Here is a 6945-nt window from a genome sequence, read left to right as displayed (position 1 = left end):
TTTAAACTAACAAGTGTTATTTTCTTTTGAATAATATTCATTTATTAGGAAAATAAATTCGCATGAAGTGATATTTTAATGAATTTTCGATAAAAATAAACTTCAATCCAATTTCTAAGAGAATAATAGATTAGAAAGAAGGAGCACAATGTCTATTTAATTCTGTGAACACCAAGAGAAACTTTCTAGGTCGAATATGTCTTGTGTCTCATAGCTAGGTAAGATGAGGAAAATTAGATGGGGTCCCCCCAATAAAAGAGCAAATAGAAATTTGGAAAACTGATATGAGAGGAAAACCCATGAAAACAAATTTCTTGCACTAGAGATGAGTTAACTGAAGGAGATTGTTAGAGGACAATCAGGTATATGGAATCACATGTACATTTGACTATGAGTAACAATTTAGAATCCGTGCATGAGACTAAATAGAGAAAAGGGAGGAAGTGAGGAAAGAGGAAGGATAAAGGGAAGAAGAGAGTATGGATGAAAGATAGGAAGGGAATTTAATGATAAACAAAAACTCCCTGACTCTAAAGATCGTTAGATATTAGTACAAAATCTAATTTACTGGGGATTATTTAGAAAAGTATAGTTAGCTCTCTTTCTGAGCTAGTTTAAATGTACTTATTTAGAAGCCTTAGCTGGGAAGCCAACTTACTGAAGTTTCTTCTAGCTTAGTCATGCATTATCATACCTAGAAGCTAGCCATAGTGACCCACAAAAGTTATTTCAACTTCTGTATATTCTAGGCATGAAAGTTGAAACTAGTTTTCCTGAGATTCACACTTTAGTATTACTGATATAAGATGTCTGTAAGCACATATAAACCTTTGGATACTGATTTAAACTATACTCTAGGGCTTCTAGGGTTGTCTGCTGCTTAATTAGACCTTCCACACAGGAAAATAACAATAAGCAGGTGTCCTGTCTCCAACAGATGCCTGAGCCAGATGCTCAGAGAAACACACACTCCATTTCCTATAATGTTGTCTATTGCTCACTTTTATAGTGTCAAAGAAGCCTTTCTGAGAATACTTTGAGAATTTACAATAAAAATGAATACAATATGAAGAGTAAAAGGACTAACCTCTAAATTAATATTTTTTGTTGCATATGCTTTGTTATGAATAATCTTTTTCTATTACACTTTACTTTTCTCACATTTTAACTTTCACCTAGTTCCCTTCACCATTCTTAATTGGATTTAGTGTACAATGAAAAGGTACATTAAATCCCTGATTATCTACAATATACCAGAGAACTGGATAATGGCTGAAATTCCAGGGTCAGACCTAAATCTGTCCACCTTAGGGAAGACTTTGATAAAATGTAATGTTGAGGGCACTGACACCTGATGTGTTGAAAAAAGAGAAAAGAGAAGAAAGAATACTCCTGCAAGAATGTGAAGATTTTGAAGAAAAAATAAGACTCATGATAAATTATATCCACTGTGTTATTTTCCTCAAGGCAGTCTCAGTAAAGCTTCCCAGGAGGGCATTAAAGAGAACTCAAGAATAAGAAGGAAGGACATCCAGCCAGAGAGTAATTTGTCCCATTTATTTAGGACCACCACAAAATTGGTCATTAAAAAAATACCAGTAATATCTCTAGTTGTTGTCTGATATTACCTCTGATAAAAATAGTACATCTAATCAAATTTTCCTAGAACTAGGTGAAAGTCTGCATTTGGCAGCATCTTGGAATTGCAGTCACATTCTTAATAGATTCAGGAACAAAGAGTGAGGAATAGTAAAGAGAGTGATGACTTTGAAAGCAAATAATTTGATTTTTATCTCTTACTAGCTATGTTACCAGTCTCTTTTCAGCTCTCTTATGTGATAGTCACAAAGAGACTATAATAGCTAACAGAAAATCTTTGCTAAATTCAAGTGATAAAAATATGCCAAGATATAGCACCATGTTTACAGTATAATTAGTGATCAGTATATATTAGTTTCTTGCCACCACCTCCAACCACCCCTCCAAGCTTTTCTCTCAAGGATTATTTTTTCATATGGCCCATTATCTGTAGCATGTGTGCCCTTGTATGTGGTGCACCATGTATATCAGCTACAGTCTGTCTTTGGATATTTAAATAAAATTATTTCAATTTTCTATCTTACGTTTTACATGAAATCCAATGTCCTCTTGAAAAATTCAGCAATTTCCAAAAAGCTTACACTGATGATTATATCTGGATCCTAGTTTAGTTCTCAACTTCCCTTGCATCTTACCATCTGCTGTCATTATTTCTCTCTACTCTGTGCTGCTCCATATACCCAACAAATTCTTTCCCTAATTTCAAAAAAAATTATGTAAGCCACAAAGATAAGCATAAGACAGAGATTTTAAAAAACTTAAAATTGATTAAAAAGATACCACTATGGGAGTCAATTTTGTATGTCAATTTGATTGGCTAAAGAAATGGATAGACAGGTATCCAGTTTAACACTGTTTCCAGGTGTGTCTATGACAGTGTTTCTGGATAAGATTCATATTTGAATCACTGAACTCAGTAGATAGCTGTGCCCAAAGTGGGCTTCATCCAGTCCATTGAGGATCTGGATAGAACCAAAGATGGAGGAAGGAAGAATCTTTCTCTTCTTTTCTTCTTCATTAAAACATCTCATCATCTCCTTAACTTGGATATTTATACCATCAGTTCTGTTGATTCTCAGACCTTTCAGACTCAGATTGAATTATACCACTAACTTTCCTGGATCTCTAGCTTGCAGAGGGCAAATCATGGGACTTAGTCTCCATAATTGTGTAAGCCAACTACTCATAATAAACTTCCTCCTGAAAATATTTCTCTCTTTAAAAACCCATTAATTCTGTTTCTCTACAGAACCCTAATACATACTGTTCCTACACTTCCTTTTGACTATGCAGAGTTGACGTTTCTTATTGAACATCCCACTTCTCAAGAGTTTGCCTCTAACCCCATTGCTCACCCTCTTTTTCCTACTCATCTGTCTTCAGTATTCTCCTTTGTTTTTCCCACCACTGAATTTATGTGCATTTCCTAGTGTTCAGATATCTTTCCTGTATTTTTCCAATCTGCTCCTTCAGGAGCTTATCTTCCACCCTCTATTGACAGCAGAGCACATTCAGTTCTTCCTTCACTGAGAGTGACTTTGACTCTAACTACAAAAATTATGTTTTTATGTCACTTAAAGAGTAATTAATATATATACTGGAATAAACAGTACTTTTTTGTAAATATTACTGAAAACATTAAGGTGAAGTATCTTTTCCTTAGGCTAGCAATATAAGGTGCATTTTGCTTTCCTTTTTTATTCGTTTTTCATTATTCCATTGCTGTTCTGTAGCTGAACTACTTTTAGCATTCATAGATTTATGTCTGATCCTTGAATTTTACTTTAACCTTTGACATTCTATCCTGAGTCTTTGTACAAGAATGAACTCTAACTTATGGTCAAAACTAGTCTTACTACCACAGAACACTCAATACTAGAGACTTCTAGTGTTTTTCTAATGAAATATACTGCAACTTGTATGAGGGCTGTTATTTTATTCACTGCTAAATTCCTGGAAGTACATAGGTATTTTATATTTGTGTGTTGTGTGCATGTGTGTGTGTGTGTGTGTATACATGAGTGAATGATATGTGACTCAATTACCTCATTATTCTTCCAATAACGATAAGATGTCCTGATTATCTATTACTGTGTCACAAATTCCACCCCAATAAATATAATGGCTTATACAAAAATTGTTTCTCATGATTTTGTGAGTTAATGGGGCTCAGTTGGACATTTCTTACTCGGATATCAGCAGTATGGCCTCTTCACTTATATATCTGGCCCTTCAGTGTTCCTCCATGTGATCTCTATCCCCAGAAGGTTCTTGGACTTCTGTTTTGGTAGTTCGGGGCTCTAAGATATTAAGATACAGCTACTTATTTCCTGAAAGATCTAGCATGAAACTAGCATAGTATCACTTCTGCCATAATCTATTGGTCAGAAAAAGTCACAGGCATGCTAGCTCAGATTTAAGGGGAGGGAACTACACTCCACTTCTCAATGGGATGAACATCAAAAAAGTGTTGCCATCTTTCATTAACAGTATGTATATTGAGCCCTCACTAGGGATTAAGTTCTATGCAAAAGAAAATTTTTAAAAAGTCATCTCATTTAATGCCCATAATGATTCATCGAGATACATACTACCACTGCCGTGAGTCGTAGAGTGGGCTGTTTATTTTTATGGTCTGATTGAATTTAGTGCTCAAGTTCTTTATCACTATGACATATAAACTCTGTTTAACTCACCAAAAGATTCATCTAGAAAAAGTTATAACCATCTATCTTCCACTGCACGGCCAGCACAGTTGATATATTCATATACTTTTGAAAAACCCATACGGTTGTGTTTGCAAAGATACATAAAATTGCAATTCAATCTGCTATGGTGCAACCTTTTTTTTTAGTCCATTGATAACTGACTACATGGATCAACTAATAAGATTAAAACTTTCTATTTGGTTATGGCTGCGTTTGAGGGAGGGGAGACCACGTATATTTATTTATCAGCTTTTTAAATTTTACACTATACATTGGCTTGATATTAGGTCACAAGCTTAGGACAGAGCTCAGCACCAGTTGCTTGCTGAGTAGGGCATATCAGATAACTACTTAAAGTTGTTATTATTCCTTTACTGGTAAACATGACAATACTCCTGACTTTCAACCTAGTCTCTCCAGTCTTTAATGTATGAAAGGTTACATTTGGTGCATGAACAGTAGACTAATAAGATAAGATACCATTGCTTCTTTTTGTTCATAAGAACTTTTCAGAGCAATCTAGACTATCCTGCATGTGGCAAAGAATAGGATTATTCATTTTTGGCAGGAAATTTCTTGATATTAAAGCATTATTAATTTTTCCTAATTGAAATAAACATTGTTAACTATTTTGTATTTTACCAGGAAAGCACGATTTAAAAAAGAAAAAAATTCCCACATCTGAAGAAGTGAATAATTAAAATGAAGTAGAACAAAATTCACTCTGTAAAGCACTTTACACCTTATTGTTCATTGTTCAAAATTGTCCCTAAAATACAAATGAAAACACTAATTAATCTTAATGCAATTTTATAGACATTTATGTTTTTTAATCTTTGCTTTTTTGTTCAAAAACTAGTCTGACAAACTGATAGATTTCAAAATCTGTGAAACAACTTGATATTCTGAATTTCACATTTTAGTGATTTTCTTATTATAGTTTGTCACTGTGTTAGGAACCCAGTATGATTTAAATGTTATCATAGATTAGTCTTAACTTTCAATCCCAACTGGATTTCCTTAAAAGGAAAGAATTTATTCATCTCGCATTATCAGGTCTCCACATTTCAAGTCCCTAAGTGTGTTCCAGTACATTGTGTTTTAGAAAAGCAGATCTAGCATTTCACATTTCCTCAGTGACTATGATAAAGCACTCAGTAATGGAGGAGACTCAAATGAGAAGGTCAACTTGGAGGTTAAAATTAAACACAAAATGTTATTCTATGGCAATCAGCCTTTTCCTATTCTCCAATCCTCTTCAGGGGCTAAGATAATGGAATAGGGCCCAAAATTACAATAATGGTCCAGAGCATAGTTGTATAAATAGGACGTATAGTCTGAAGCCTTGAGTTCATTTCCTGGCTTGCCCTTAAGTTGGTTAGGAGTTTGTGTGCACATGTGTTGGTGGGAAGGGGTTGGAGGAGGGTATGCTTGCATACATTTACAATCTAAAATAAATGTTTCTAAAAAAGGAGATGCATGATGTCCTCTCTCAATATTCTTTGAAATCTTAAAATCTATAATGTTGTGGGGTTTATAAAAATTGTGTCAAATTTAGTTTGTGAAATTTAGTTATGTGAAAATTTTAAGATTAGACAAACCTTAGTATGATTTCAGAATAAAAGAAAACTTTTATTCTGGAGTTTAAAATTAGCACTAAGAATAACTGCAAACTTTATAATGATCTTATTCAAAAGGAAGTTATAATTTTCTATCTACACTTAGTAATAAAGGTAGTCTCTGAATAATAATGAGTACTTTCTAAAGACAGCCTCTAAAATACAGTTTAAAAATTATGAGTTTGGGCTTTCTTTTGTCACTAGTGACTTGACTATTTCAATTTCTAGGCCATGTCCAAGTCATGTTTGAATGGTTCTGTATGTATTAATATGAAAAACAGTGACCAAAGTTGATAAACGTAGGATTTAGCAAAAACAAATTCCTGCTGTGAAGAAGAAATAGAAGAGGGGTAGGTACTTCTTAACTGAATAGCTTATTGAAATACCAAAAATAGATAAGAAGCAGTATTTATTGAAATGCTGTCACTTTTATTGCAACAAAACACAGATCTCTTCTGGAAACCTAAGGGAAAGTGCAATTTAGTAGAGAAAAAAATCTGTAAAATGTTCTATTGATCTCTAAAAGTAAAAGATAATCAATTCATAATAACTCACTCAGGAACAATGAATGTCTACCATTCTAAGTTGAATATAGAGGAGAAAATGAGAGGACATAAATGAAAACAATAAAAAGAAGGAGAAGACGTTGTTAAATTATCATCCTTCAATTAATTTCCACAACAGAGGGTTGTGTAGAACATTGTCAAAAGCAAGACCATGGCAGTCAGGATGGAATACATTTGCTTATGGCTTGAATTGGCTGGTGTATTATGTAATAAATATTCCACAGTCATAGTTATCTTATTTAATTTTGATTTTAAAGTACTTGTTCATATTCACAGTGTATTTAGTATATTAAAGTAATGGCATGATTCTTTGGAGAATATAATCACATTTCTATTAAACTATATCCATTCTCATTAAGCACAGTATAGTTAGGCTCCATCTCCAGTGTTAACATGAGAAAAACATATTTACACATTAACCTTAAAGGACATTATGCTAAAGTTTCTAAATCC

This window comes from Macaca mulatta, chromosome 3 (genome assembly GCF_049350105.2).
Source record: "Macaca mulatta isolate MMU2019108-1 chromosome 3, T2T-MMU8v2.0, whole genome shotgun sequence".
Lineage (NCBI taxonomy): Eukaryota > Metazoa > Chordata > Mammalia > Primates > Cercopithecidae > Macaca > Macaca mulatta.
The sequence above is the reverse complement of the archived record's forward strand: the minus strand, read 5'-3'. Positions refer to the sequence as shown.